This window comes from Bubalus kerabau, chromosome X (genome assembly GCF_029407905.1).
Source record: "Bubalus kerabau isolate K-KA32 ecotype Philippines breed swamp buffalo chromosome X, PCC_UOA_SB_1v2, whole genome shotgun sequence".
Taxonomy (NCBI): domain Eukaryota; kingdom Metazoa; phylum Chordata; class Mammalia; order Artiodactyla; family Bovidae; genus Bubalus; species Bubalus kerabau.
Window position 1 is genome coordinate 140535600 of NC_073647.1, and position 14036 is coordinate 140549635.

The window sequence follows — 14036 nt, forward strand, 5'->3', positions numbered from 1 at the left end:
CTCCCGCCAATCTTGATTCTAGCTTGTGCTTCATCCAGCCCAGCATTTCTGATAATGTACTCTGCATATAAGTTTAAAAAGCCAACTGAAAATATACAGCCTTGACATACTCCTTTCCCAATTTGGAACCAGTCTGTAGTTTCATGTCCAGTTCTAACTGTTGCTTCTTGACCTGCATACAGGTTTCTCAAGAGGCAGGTACAGTGATCTAGTATTCCCATCTCTTGAAGAATTTTCCATAGTTTATTGTGATCCACATAGTCAAAGGCTTTGGCATAGTCAATGATGCAGAAGTAGATGTTTTTCTGGAATTCTCTTGCTTTTCCGATGATCCAGTAGATGTTGGCAATGTGATCTCTGGTTCCTCTGCCTTTTCTAAATCCAGCTTGAAATCTGGAAGTTCTCAGTTCACGTACTGTTGAAGCCAGCTTGGAGAATTTTGAGCATTACTTTGCTAGTGTGTGAGATGAGCGCAATTGTGTGGTAGTTTGAACATTCTTTGTCATTGCCTTTCTTTGAAATTGGAATGAAAATTGACCTTTTCCAGTCCTGTAGTTACTGCTGAGTTTTCCAAATTCACTGGCATATTGAGAGCAGCACTTTCACAGCATCATCTTTTAGGATTTGAAATAGCTCAACTGGAACTCCATCACCTCCACAAGCTATGTTCATATAGTGATGCTTCCTAAAGCACCACCTGAAGGAAACTACAATGAGCAAAAATAGTTCCCTAGGATGAAGGCAAGCATATGGAGTGAAAAATCACAAAAAGGTAGGCAAGATAGTAACCGAATAAGCCTCTGGTGAGACAGTGCTCTGCATGGGAAGTTGCCTGACATACTTTCCATTCCACAGTGAACGGAAAGCCTGTGAAGGCCAGAAGAACAATTAAAACCACAGTATACATGTATATATAGTATAGATCCGGTGCCCAGATGCTTTCTCCAGGTGGACCAGGGAGATAACATGGTAAACAAAAAGAACCACTCTTCCCTAGCATGTGAGCATGTTTGTGGTCCATAGGATCCTAGGGGAAGGCAAGCTAGTGACTGATGGGTTCCTGAAGCACCAGTACCATTGAGTGTAGGTGGCTAAAAGTTCACTCTGTTATCATGCAAGCCAGAATGCTGGTGGCCCAAAGGAGTCTGGAACTCAGGTGCTATAGTAAATGGGTCCCTAGAAAGCACCCAGAGGAACCCTTGGGACACCGAGTACAAGGCACTGATGGTGACCAAACAGAATTGGGATTTCCTGGGCTCTCAGGCCCATACATGCAGATCCCCAAGTTGCCTTCGTGAGCATACAGGTAGAGTTCCACATGAGACCTTGTAGCTGAGGCAGGATGGTGGCAAAGACATCCAGGACCTTGAAAGGACAGATGGCATGTGGACAGAAGATTCCATGGGTCCACAGTGTGAGAGTCATATAGTGGCGAAAGGACTCTGGTTTCCCTAGGCTGGAGCCTATCTAATAATCTGGAGGAGTCCATAACCAAGTGTCAGTCAGTCAGTCAGTTCAGTCAGTCAGTCGTGTTTGACTCTTTGTGACATGGACAGCAGCACGCCAGGCTTCCCTGTCCATCACCAACACCTGGAGTTCACCCAGACTCACGTCCATAGAGTCAGTGATGCCATCCAACCATCTCATCCTCTGTTGTCCCCTTCTCCTGCCTTCAGTCTTTCCCAGCAGCAGGGTCTTTTCCAGTGAGTCAGTTCTTCACATCAGGTGGCCAAAGTATTGGAGTTTCAGCTTCAGCATCAGTCCTTCCAATGAATATTCAGGACTGATTTCCTTTAGGATTGCCTGTTTGGATCTCCTTGCAGTCCAAAGGACTCTCAAGAGTCTTCTCCAACACCACAGTTCAAAAACATCAATTTTTCAGCACTCAGCTTTCTTGAAAGCAGGAAGCTTTCAAGCCTTCTTGCTTGCTGGGGAACCCATGGCACTTTTGGTCATCCTCCCTTTCAATGTGGCCAAGCCCTGCGAACCCTTCAGGCCACTTACCTGTGTGCATGCTTTGTTATCTTTTTTTCTCTCTCTCTCAAACAAAGCTGAGTGCTGACTAAAGGAAAAAAAAAAAAAAGATAACCAAGCACACAGATAAGTGGCCTGAAGGGGTTCTCAGGGCTTGGCCACATTGAAAGGGAGGATGACCAGAAGTGCCATGGGTTCCCCAGCAAGCAGGAAGGCTTATATCCAGAAGGAGCCCCAGACAGATCGTTTAAGTACCTTCTATTCAACAAAGCATTATTTAACTATCCAAAAAAAAGCTTTTTCCTTCTCTCCAGGAGCCGGTATTATGAAATGATACAAACTATTAATTTTTTTTAAAGCCATGTGGTTGCTAACTAATGCTCTAGGAGTGTTTGTCATGCTTTAAAGTGCAGATGAATCAGCTGGACAGCTTGTTTGAAATTCTACTTTAGCAGGTCTGAGGCAGGTCCTGAGATTCAACATAGGTAATGACAAAAGCTGATCAGGTGATGCTAATGCTGATTGACCACTTGAATAGCAGAGACCTAGAGCTAGAGATCCATTCACCACATATGGCAAGTTAATATAATTATATTTAAATTTAAAATCTAGTTCTTCACTCTCACTAGGCACATTTCAAGTTCTTAGTAGACAGTTGTGGCTAGTGGCTACCATATTGGACAGCAAAGATATAGACTGCTTTCATCTTATGTGCATAGTTCTCCAAGGAATAAATGACCATATATTGCTGGGCAATTCAATGAAGTCTCTGCGAATTTTGTCTGGACCTGGAAATGTAAGTAGGATTGCAATGGAAGAAACAGTCAGTGTGGAAATAAAATACTAGAAGGCAACTTTGTACTTTGGAAATACAGGGGGCTCTGCATTGAAAGATGCTTGGCATTGAAACTTGCCTGTGACATTTACAAACTTTGTAATTCTGGGAGAGTTACCTTAACTTTCTCAGCCTTAGTTTGATCAGTGTAAAAATGTCTATGTTACAAAGTACACATGAGATATATGTGCAAAAAACATCTGTAGTGTCCATCCCAGAAGGTTCCCCAAACTTCCAGTCTGCCTTTACCTTCTCACAGCTGGGCTCGCTTGATCCCTACCTGTGATCTCATCCCTGCCCTTGATTCCTGAGGTCAGAGTTAATATTTACTAAACTTCCCTTTGTAGGCTTTTGAAATCCTGGAATTGATATGGAGGACCTTGAATGCCAAGGCTGACTGATAAATTTCCATTCGGTAGCCAGTAAGGAAATTTTAGCGTATTCCTGTGAAGGGTGAGCTGTCCTTTTGGAAGACTAACGTAGCATTCAGCATAAACAAGATGTGATTAACATCTCAAGAGAAGGCAGGGGGTGAGAATAGAGAAGTTGATGGGACCAATGCAGTGGAGAGCCTTGCCTATCTTGTTAAGGAGACTATACTTGAGCCCATTGGCCATGGGAACTTGCTGAGAAGTTCTAATCAAGGACATATTCATAGGCAGACCATCTGGTTGAAGTGGGAGGAGATATTTGAAGAGAATGTCTGTGAAGAAGTGAAAGGGGTGATGAAAGAGAACTCTCTAGTGAGAGATGATTATGGAGCCCTTCTGAGTGATGGCAAGAGTTGTGTGGCTGTCTGGGAACTAAAAAGGAATAAGATTAATTTAAATATAAGCCGAGACACCCCATTATTTGAGAAGGTGAGTGAAATGGCCATATTTCATTTCAGAAGTAGTCAAAGACTGTCGCCAAGGCAATTTCTTATATTAAGCTTGAACTGCATGAATTTCAAGCACTGGATTTTTCTGAAATTAACCAGTGACCCATCATTTGTTCTGTGTCCATGCTACCTAACCATTATTATGATGAAAATCTTTCTTAGAATTAAATTGTTCATAGTGATAGAAGATCACATTTCAGGGGAGGAGTTGCGGGAAGTACTCCATGAATGATACAGGAGCATATAGCAAAACAAGTTGACCTTTATTTTTGCATGGATTATCTGCCACTGAGGGAAATGACAGCAGATATCTAATTCCTGTTGATCATTTCCCTGCTCTCTGAGCTGTTTGGTTTTCTCCAGTATCACCCTCAAGTTTCCCCTCCTCCATGTACTTGAGTAGTCCTCCATGGTAATATGGGCTTCCCTGGTAACTCAGTTGGTAAAGAATCGCCTGCAATGCAGAAGACCCCCGTTGGATTCCTGGGTTGGGAAGATCCCCTGGAAAAGGGATAGGCTCCCCACTCCAGTATTCTTGGGCTTCCCTGAGGCTCAGTTAGTAAAGAATCTGCCTGCAATGCAGGAGACCTGGGTTTGATCCCTGGGTTGGGAAGATGCTTGGGAGAAGGGAACAGCTACCCACTCCAGTATTCTGGCAAGGAGAATTCCATGGGCTGTATAGTCCACGACATCACAGAGTCAGACACCAACCGACTTTCACTCTCACTTTCCATGGTAATATTGGCCTGAAAGAAGTACCACTGAAAAGAAGACATAAAACTGTAAACAGCCTGCATTGTACTTCCAGTCATTAGCTGGAATTATCTACCTCACCTCTCTGCTACTGTTGAAAACTGGCTGGGCATTTCTTTCTGGCCAACTTTGTCTTTTTTGTGATCCTTCCTTTCTCCCTTATTTCTGGGTGAAATCGTATCATATTGTAAGACACTAGACAGCTTAAAACAACAGGAAGAAATACAGTCCTCACTGTCAGGCAGGTTTTGGTTTTTTGGTTTTGTTTTGTTGTTAGTAATATAAAAACAAATGACTAATATTTTAGGGATTATTTGTTGTCTCAGCTTTAAAATAAAGAGCTACACTATTTCTCTATCTCAAGTTCTTATATTTGGGGCATATTCCAGTTTTATATCCAGGGCTATCATTTGGATTTGAGCAGAAAAATGGAGGCAGTAGAATTTGATTTTTTTTTATTTTATTGAAATATAGTTGATTTACAATGTTGTGTTAATTTCTGCTGTTGAGCAAAGTGATTCAGTTATGCACGTGTGTGTGTGTGTGTGTGTGTGTATATATATATATATATATATATATATATATATATATATTCTTTTTGCTATTCTTTTCCATTATGGCTTATCACAGTATATTGAATACAGTTCCCTGTGCTATGCAGTATGACCTTGTTGTTTATCCAGCAGTTCATCCTGAACTCCCAATCCTTCCCTTCCCACCCCTCTCCCTCTTGGCAACCGCAAGTCTGTTCTCTATGTCTGTGAGTCTGTTTCTGTTCATTTGTGTCATATTTTAGATTCTACATATAAGTGATATCATATTATGCTTGTCTTTTTCTGACTTCATTAAGTATGATAATCTCTGGGTCCATCCATGTTGCTGCATATGGTATTATTTCATTCTTTTTATGGCTGAGTAATATTCCATTTTCTATATGTACCACATCTTCTTTATCTATTCATCTGTTAATGGGCATTTATTAATAGGTTGTTTCCATGTCTTGGCTATTGTAACAATGCTGCTGTGAACATAAGAGTGCATGTATCTTTCCAAACTACAGTTTTATCTGGGTATATGAGTGGGATTGGTGGATCATATGGAAACTCTAATTTTACTCTTTTGAGGAGCATCCATACTGTTTTACATAGGGCTGCACCAACTTACATTCCTACCAGCTGTGTAAGAGGATTCCCTTTTCTCCACACTGTCTCTCACATTATTATTTGTAGACTTTTTAATGATGATCATTCTGACTGGTATAAGGTGGCACCTCATTGTAATTTTGATTTTCATTTCTCTAATAATTAGCAGTGATGAGTATCTTTTTATGTACATATTGGCCATCTGCATGTCCTCTTTGGAGAAATGTCTATTTAGGTGTTTTGCCAGTTTTTCATTTGGGTTTTTTATTGTTGTTATTATATGAGACATTTAGTTTATTTTAGAAATTAAGCCCTGTCGTTCCCATCACTTGCAAATATTTTCTCCCAGTTCACAGGTTTTTTGTTTTGTTTATGGTTTTCTTTGCTAAGCAAAAGCTTATGAGTTTAACTAGGTCCCATTTATTTATTTTTGTTTTTTATTTCTATTGCCTTGGGAGACTGACCTAAGAAAATATTGGTACAATTTATGTCAGAGAATGTTTTGCCTATGATTTCTTCTAGGAGTTTTATGGTGCTATGTTTTATATTTAAGTCTTTAAGCCATTTTGAGTTTATTTTTGTGTATGGTCCAAAGGTGTGTTCTAACTTCACTGATTTACACGCAGTTGTCCAACTTTGCCAACACCACTTGCTGAAGAGACTCATTGTATATTCTTGTCTCCTTTTCAAAGATTAATTGACTGTAGGTGTATGGGTTTTGGCTTAGTGGTAAAGGTGGTGGTACTAGTGGTAAAGAACCCACCTGCCAGTGCAGGAGACATAAGAGATGCAGGTTCAATCCCTGGGTTGGAAAGATCCCCTGGAGGAGGGCACTGCAACCCATTTCAGTAATCTTGCCTAGAGAATCCCATGAACAGAGGAACCTGGAGAGCTATAGTCCATGCAGTTGCAAAGAGTTGGACACAACTCAGCAATTAACACTACTACTGTGTGGGTTTATTCCTGGGTTCTCTATTCTGTTCCACTGATCCATATATCTGTTTTTGTGCTAATAGCATGCTGTTTTGATTACTATAGCTTTGTAGCATTGTCTGAAATCTGGAAGGATTATGGGAGGCATTAGAATTAAAAAAAAAAAAAAGATTTTGGACCCCAAGGTGAAACTATGTGCTGATTTATATGAATTTTTAAATGGCCAAGGAAATTTTTCAAAACTCTAGCTTCCAGCTTTTATACTTTCAAAGTTTATTTTCAGTCTCTCTCAAACATTAATGTGAGACATGCATTTCCATGAATATTGTTGTATTTCCTACATGGTGCTGAGGTTCCTAGTTCACTTGTGTTCCACTGTAAAGGAAGAAAAAAATGTAAAAACTGCCTTTCTTCTCTGTGTTTCCCATACAACAGTCACTGCTTTTTGGAGGTTACCATCTGTAAGCTAATTCTGAAGTTGTTAATGGCAAGAATCAGAGCAGTTGGCATGTGTTTTAAAATACACAGTTGAAGGTTTGAGATGATCTCTCCCACTCATTTGTGAGAGCTGTGTGACATAGCAGTGTGTTCTTTCTAGGGGGTGCCAGCAAAGTCTCGTATTTCAGTTGCTTTAACTGGATTTGGAACATTTTTAGAGTGTGTAGATTAACTCCCAAACACAAAGCAAATCTGTGCTACTTGATTTGTCATAAAATCATAACACATTTTCCATTGATTTCCAGACTAGCCACAAACATTCTTCACACTTCACCTCATTCCTGAGCTTGAAAAAACGAATAAAAAAACAGTTGTGATGCCCATCTTTTCCAGAAATTCTGATTCCAAGTACCCATGGAAGAAACGACAAGGAAAGAGTTTGTGTTTCTAGAATAATACACCTCTAGAAAAGGTACAGATATTCTCAAAGAATCCTGTACCGACTTTGCAACAATCTGTTAATTGGCAAATATTTCCCATAGCCTATAAAATATCCTGAAAGAACATTTATACCCTTAATCATGTCCCAAGTAAAACACGACAAATGACTGTGAAAAGCCAAGAACTAAAATATTATTGTATACCAAGGGTTTTCATTTCTTTTTTAAATTAAAATTTTACCTTTCTGTAATCCAAGTTCCTTAGTATTTATTCCTACTTTTGTTTCAAGCCCCAGATAATCTGTGCAATTTTTTTTTAGCTGTTTTGCAAAGGAAAAAAAAAATCTCACTAACACTGGGTAAATTAGTGGTAGCAGCACACACACACAAAAAAAAAACAGGTTATTTATTTTACTTCTTCAGTCTGTCTGCCCTCCTTAAAGCAGGTTGCAGGGATCTTAAGTAGGAGTGCTCCCAAGATGACATATCAGGATTTTTACACATCAGGATTTCAAAGAACAGAACAGGCAAACATTTAAAGCTAAAGATGCCACACGGAAAGAAGATGATGTGTTCCAACAGAGCTTTGTCATTGTTGAGTCCTAGATTTGACAGTCATTAATTTGCTATTAATAAATGTTATTGTAAGGTAGACTCACTTCACCTGCCTCAGAAAGTTTGTTCTTAGACACGCATTGCTTTAAGCAGCCTGTCAAACTGATTCCAGCATTCAAGGTAAGAAAGAGATGTCGTTAAATCTTTTCAATAGACTGGCTAGGCGTTCATCTGCTACCACTGATAGATACAGTTGGGGAATTGCTGTGGCTTCTCTCCCCTCTCCCTTAATACATTTTGTAATAATCTTTAACTCTTTAAATGCCCATCAGCCCATGGTAGAATTGGTGTTATTTGGAAATGAAAGACACTTCTCAGTTTAGATGAATAAAGAAAATTCATCTCAATAAACTAGCCCAAGAGTTTTTCCTAACACTAATAGTGTATGGCATATAGGACATATATAGGTTGGTATATATATTATTGCCTAACATTTGAGGTTGATATACAATGGAAATGGCAAAGACTAGATTATCTGTCAAAGTAAGTAACTATAGATTGTCTTCCCTTGACTTTTTGGTCAGGCATTGAAGATTAAGTGGAAATAGAAACTTCAGTTCAGATTTGGGGATAGTGGTAGGAACTCGCACAGTATGACACCAACTCAGTGCTCTGTCTCCAGCTCTGTGTTTAGATCCTCTACCTTCTGGACCCTACAGGGCTCACCTGTGTGCAAATGCCACCTCTTCTCACTAGCTCCCCTGTTTCTCTTTCTCTCAACACGTCCTCAGTTTCCTTTAGCTCTCTCATACATCCTTGACCTTCCCACCTCAGGGAAGACAGAATAAATTCCAGGACTGTGTGTCTTACTATAAATGTGTGGGAAAGGCTGGACTGAGCACAAGCAAAGGTCACCTTGCGGCTGCCCTGCTTGATCTGTGCCCTTTTGTGAAGAGTAATAGTAAATATATCAGCTCTTAGCCTTGAGGTAGCTCTAAATACCAGATTCATAGAGAAATCCAATGGGAAAACACTCTCTCTGTAAAGGGTTTCTCAGGCCTTGTCCTACTAAAATCAGCTCTTTTGCCTTGGGGAAAATGGCCTTTTCATTTACGTGTGAAAGTTGTTCTCCCATAAATGGAAAAGGGTTCTAAAATGCTGGCAGTGCCCCCATATGAAGGGTTCTCCATCAGCTCAGTTCTTCTGACTATCCTGTTGAGTTGCTTAGCCTCTGTGCTTCTAAAACATACTGTGAGATAGCTGCTGAAATGCAGCGTTTGTTGTGGAGAGCTGTCAGTGGTACAGTAAAGACTTACTCCAGCGTGCAGTACAAGGAGAACCCTGGCTTCTGACACTAGAATATACTGAGTAGTTACAGTGGTGTGCCTTTTGGGGGTGGGGAGCACCAAAAAAGGTAAAAACAAGTATCAAACTGTACTAGTGTCTTCCAGTCTGGCAGGAAGGCAAAATATATACAAATGGGAAAACAGCAAAGATTTGCAAAGCACCAAATAGAATACCATATGTAATAACCGTTGTATCAGTGAGCTAGTGATACTAACCACCACAGAATCTCAGTGACTTACAATTAAGAATTAATGTCTCAGTGATTCAGCTGCAGTTGGGTGGATGTAGGCTGAACTCAGCCAGCTGGCCTTGGTTCCAGGCCTTGAATTTGATTCAGACTTGGTCCACTTGTATGGCATACTTGTTCCAAAGGGCTAACTGGACGTGTTCTTTTTCAGATGGAGGACGCCAGACCTCCCAGAGAAGAGAGCAAAGCAAGCAGCACCTCTTAAGTCATACTCTTGAAGTAACACACAGTCAGATGTGCCAGCTTAACACTGGGTGAAGCAATGGTGGGACATGGAAGTGTACTTCTCTTATAAAGTAGGAAGAAAAGCGTGTGAATAATTACTGAAGAAATAACCCTAATCTAACACAACTATGGGTTTTTCAGTGCAGAAGTAACATGAAAGACTAGAGGAATCTATACAGTAGGTGCATTACAGCAGGCTTTTGAGAAATCTAGGAATTAAATATGACTTCTTGGCAGATATGGTAATAATCTGTGACTCATGGCCTATCTATAAACTGTCTATAAAATTTTTTCATGGTTCATTCAGCTAGAAGATAACTTACAGTTTTCTAATCTTAAATGAAAAGAGGGGAAATGCACTGAGTTCTCTAAACCAGAACATATTAGAAAAAGAAAACTTATTCTTCCATCATAAAATTAGTGCTTATTTTTTCAGTGGTATTTTTATGGAGACTTCTGCTGACATTTCAAGCTACTCATGAACACCTCCTTCAGAAGAGGTTGATAATTGTTGAAACCAGCCCGCAAATTGCACTTCTCTTAGATTAAAATTTGTGTCGTGGCTCACCACCACTCAGACCCTCTAAGTTGGTCCTCTCTGAAGTTTATTTTCAGTTGACACAGTCCTAATAGCATATCCAGGGATGATTACATAGGGGAACATTTCTGTTATTGTCACATGTTTAGCTTGTCTCCACTTACACCTTTCAGGGGTATATGCCTTATGAGTCCAAAGCATTTGTAATTCACAGTAAGCATGCATGAAAGAAGGTTGTGGAACATAGCTTTCACTCTTCTCTTTAAATTGCTGTAATAGGACTAATTCATCTGATAACAGTTAAAATGCATTACTTAGAAGAGAACATTTGAATATACAATTGGAACACCAGTATGTGAAATTTTATAGTAAAGAATTATATCTCTAATGAGCTATGCGAACTTCAGAAAGCCACATTCTCTAGGGTACAATTTTCTCCCAGTTTTTTGGTGTGCGTGAAAAAAGGATTGGAATAGATGGGCTTTAGAATTTTAGTGCTGGTTCTTTCAAGCTGGAGCAGTAACAAGTCTTAAATTCTATGATCAGGTTAATGTAAAATAAATATAGGGAGAAAAATAATTATAGGAAGCATAGCATCTAAGTTGACATAGGAGGGAAAAAAAAGGAACATAATTAGGAGTCTACCATTGAGAAGAGAAGTACAAGACCCAGAGTAAGGGAGTTCAAGATGCAGAGTCAGACATACAGAACCAAAGTTTCAAGGTGAGCCACTTGGCCCACCCTGACCGCCAGCCTGGGCATCACTGGTCTGCTGCTAGAGCTCTAGGTTGCTCCTAGAAGGGCATTTACCTTCAAGCACCATGGACAAGAAGATGTTGAAAAGTAGGGCTTTGTAGATGATGAAGTTATGTACCTCACAAATTGGTAGTTCAGAGATGATGTTTTAAGTCCCTGGCTGTACATATCATAGACAATGTTCTTTTTTATCTGTTAGAACAGCTTTTCTTTCTCATCGTAAAATTTGACTAGTTTCTATCTTGGAGTCTCCCCAGAGTTATGATTTCTAAAAGAAAGAAGACATCAGTTCCATTGAATCCTTTGAAGTACGTTGTGAAGTATTTCCCACTGGGGACTCCTTACTTTGATTTTCAGTATAAACCACAGCATTTGGGTTCCTTTAATGATTATAATGACTACATTTTTAAAAAGAAAAGTCTTAAGAATATTCTGAAGTTGCTACTGTTTTCCTGCAGGGAAATCCAGGTTATATGATAGACGGAATGGTATCAGTTTTGCAAACTGTATGATGTTAATGAATCACTATTAATTTTGATACTGTACAGTTGTGAGGGTAATGTTCAAGGTAGTTTATAGGACCTTTATCCATTACCTCACAAATTCTAGGATGTTTTATGCAGTGTTAGGAAAAAAGTAATGACCAAAGACTTATGAAACATAGGTACTTAGTAGATTCTCTGAATGGAATTCTCTCTTTTTTTTTCATTTGAAACATGTCTTTAAGACACCCTTCATGTTAAGGTCAGTGACCATTAATTTAGAAAATGTGGGTGTTAATTAAAGGCATGGTTTCAGAAGAAACCTTTTAAACATTTGGCTCATGCTGGTTAATTAGAAGGACAAAAATTACTCCATTGTGTAAATATAGGGAGAGTTTCTTCTTCCCAGTAATGTGCATACTTGTTTGTTTGTGTTGTATGAAAAGAGAGGAAATCATTGCTGCTGCTGCTGCTAAGTCACTTCAGTCGTGTCCGACTCTGTGTGACCCCAGAGACGGAAGCCCACCAGGCTCCCCCGTCCCTGGGATTCTCCAGGCAAGAACACTGGAGTGGGTTGCCATTTCCTTCTCCAATGCATGAAAGTGAAAAGTGAAAGTGAAGTTGCTCAGTCGTGTCCGACCCTCAGCGACCCCATGGACTGCAGCCTTCCAGGCTCCTCCGTCCATGGGATTTTCCAGGCAAGAGTACTGGAGTGGGGTGCCATTGCCTTCTCCGAGGAAATCATTAGGCAAGTGAAATAGGTAAGGTGACACTGATTTTGAGGTTTTAAATTATTTCCAGCATTAGGCTTTATCGAGCTATACCAGTATACAATAGAGGATCAGATGGTTGGATGGCATCACCAACTCGATGGACATGAGTTTGACCAAGCTCCAAGAGTTGGTAATGGACAGGGAAGCCTGGCATGCTGCAGTCCATGGAGTCACAAAAGAGTTGGAACCAACTGAGCGACTGAACTGAACTGAACTGAGCAGTATACCTGGTCCTTAGCGACAGAGACGACAGCTAAATTTACAAAGCTATAAAAAAGGTAGAACTATATACCATGGTTTTTTATTTGTAAGTAAATGTGGACCCAGTGAAAAAAATATTTGAGGATTTCTCCTGCTATAACTTTTGATCTGACTAATCAATGATGTACTTTGTAGAACACCACAGCTGGTCATGTCTTGAAAGTGTCTATTACTCAAATGAAGCTATTTATTTTTATTGTTGGTTTGACCAAACTTATAATTAGTTTTTCTAAACTACTCTGGCTTCCCTTTCATATACCCTAGAATGTGAGACATCTATGGAGAGCTAGGATTTTGTGTAAAATCTTCAAACCTTCTGCAAATCTTTGTCACGAGGTAGAGGCAACCTAAGGAAAAGGCAATGGCACCCCACTCCAGTACTCTTGCCTGGAAAATCCCATGGACGGAGGAGCCTGGTAGGCTGCAGTCCATGGGGTCGAGAAGAGTTGGACACTACTGAGCGACTTCACTTTCACTTTTCACTTTCATGCATTGGAGAAGGAAATGGCAACCCACTCCAGTGTTCTTGCCTGGAGAATCCCAGGGACAGGGGAGCCTGGTGGGCTTCCGTCTCTGGGGTCACACAGAGTCGGACACGACTGAAGCGACTTAGCAACAGCAGCAGCAGAGGCAACCTAAGTAACCAAGGGAAACTGTATCAGGTTGAGAAATTTGCAACATGCTAAATTACTGCTGTGTGTATGTGTGTGTTCATGCAAAGTGAATTACACTCATAGGATTCATTACACTCACCTGTGAGACCCCTGGGGCCCTTCCTAGGAAAGCATAACATATCACAGTGATTCAGTGTGTTCCCTGCTCACCACTCCATCCTAAAGAGGTAAAAATCTGTTCAAATTAGCACTGAGGGCAATAGTGACAAGGATAAGGCTGAAGCAATCATGGCTATAGCGCTCCGGTAATGACTATCAGGGTGTGGTTGTGAACTGATGAATCGTACTGTCTTACAGTGGTGCCTACTTCTTTTCTGTTCTCATCTGTACACCCCCTATCCTGAGTCCTCAGGACACTCTGAATGCCTGGTTTCCAAAGGAAACCCTGTTAAAATTATCTGACTGTCCCAATTTGTCATGATTTAGAGATAATGACTAAAAACCAATTTCCCTTCTAGCCTGTGTTTTTTGTTTTACTTCACAACTATCTTTAATATATGGAGAAGGCAATGGCACCCCACTCCAGTACTCTTGCCTGGAAAATCCCATGGATGGAGAAGCCTGGAAGGCTTCAGTCCATGGGGTCGCTGGGAGTTGGACACGACTGAGCGACTTCACTTTCACTTTTCACTTTCATGCATTGGAGAAGGAAATGGCAACCCACTCCAGTGTTCTTGCCTGGAGAATCCCAGGGACGGGGGAGCCTGGTGGGCTGCCGTCTCTGGGGTCGCACGGAGTCGGACACAACTGAAGCGACTTAGCAGCATCTTTAATATATACAAC

At 40.4% G+C, this 14036-nt stretch overlaps 1 long non-coding RNA gene across 2 annotated transcripts in view; it reads left to right on the top strand.

Annotated features, from left to right (window-relative positions):
• The window catches only part of LOC129639089 (uncharacterized), a 110226-nt gene that overhangs the window by 14901 nt on the left and 81289 nt on the right, over positions 1-14036 (top strand). Inside the window, exon 1 of one of the 2 annotated variants that reach the window (XR_008708157.1) lies at positions 3535-3669. The exons of the other annotated variant lie outside the window; for it this stretch is intronic. This is a non-coding gene — a long non-coding RNA (uncharacterized LOC129639089). Of the gene's footprint in view, positions 1-3534; positions 3670-14036 lie in introns of those variants that run through there. 2 annotated transcript variants of the gene reach the window in all.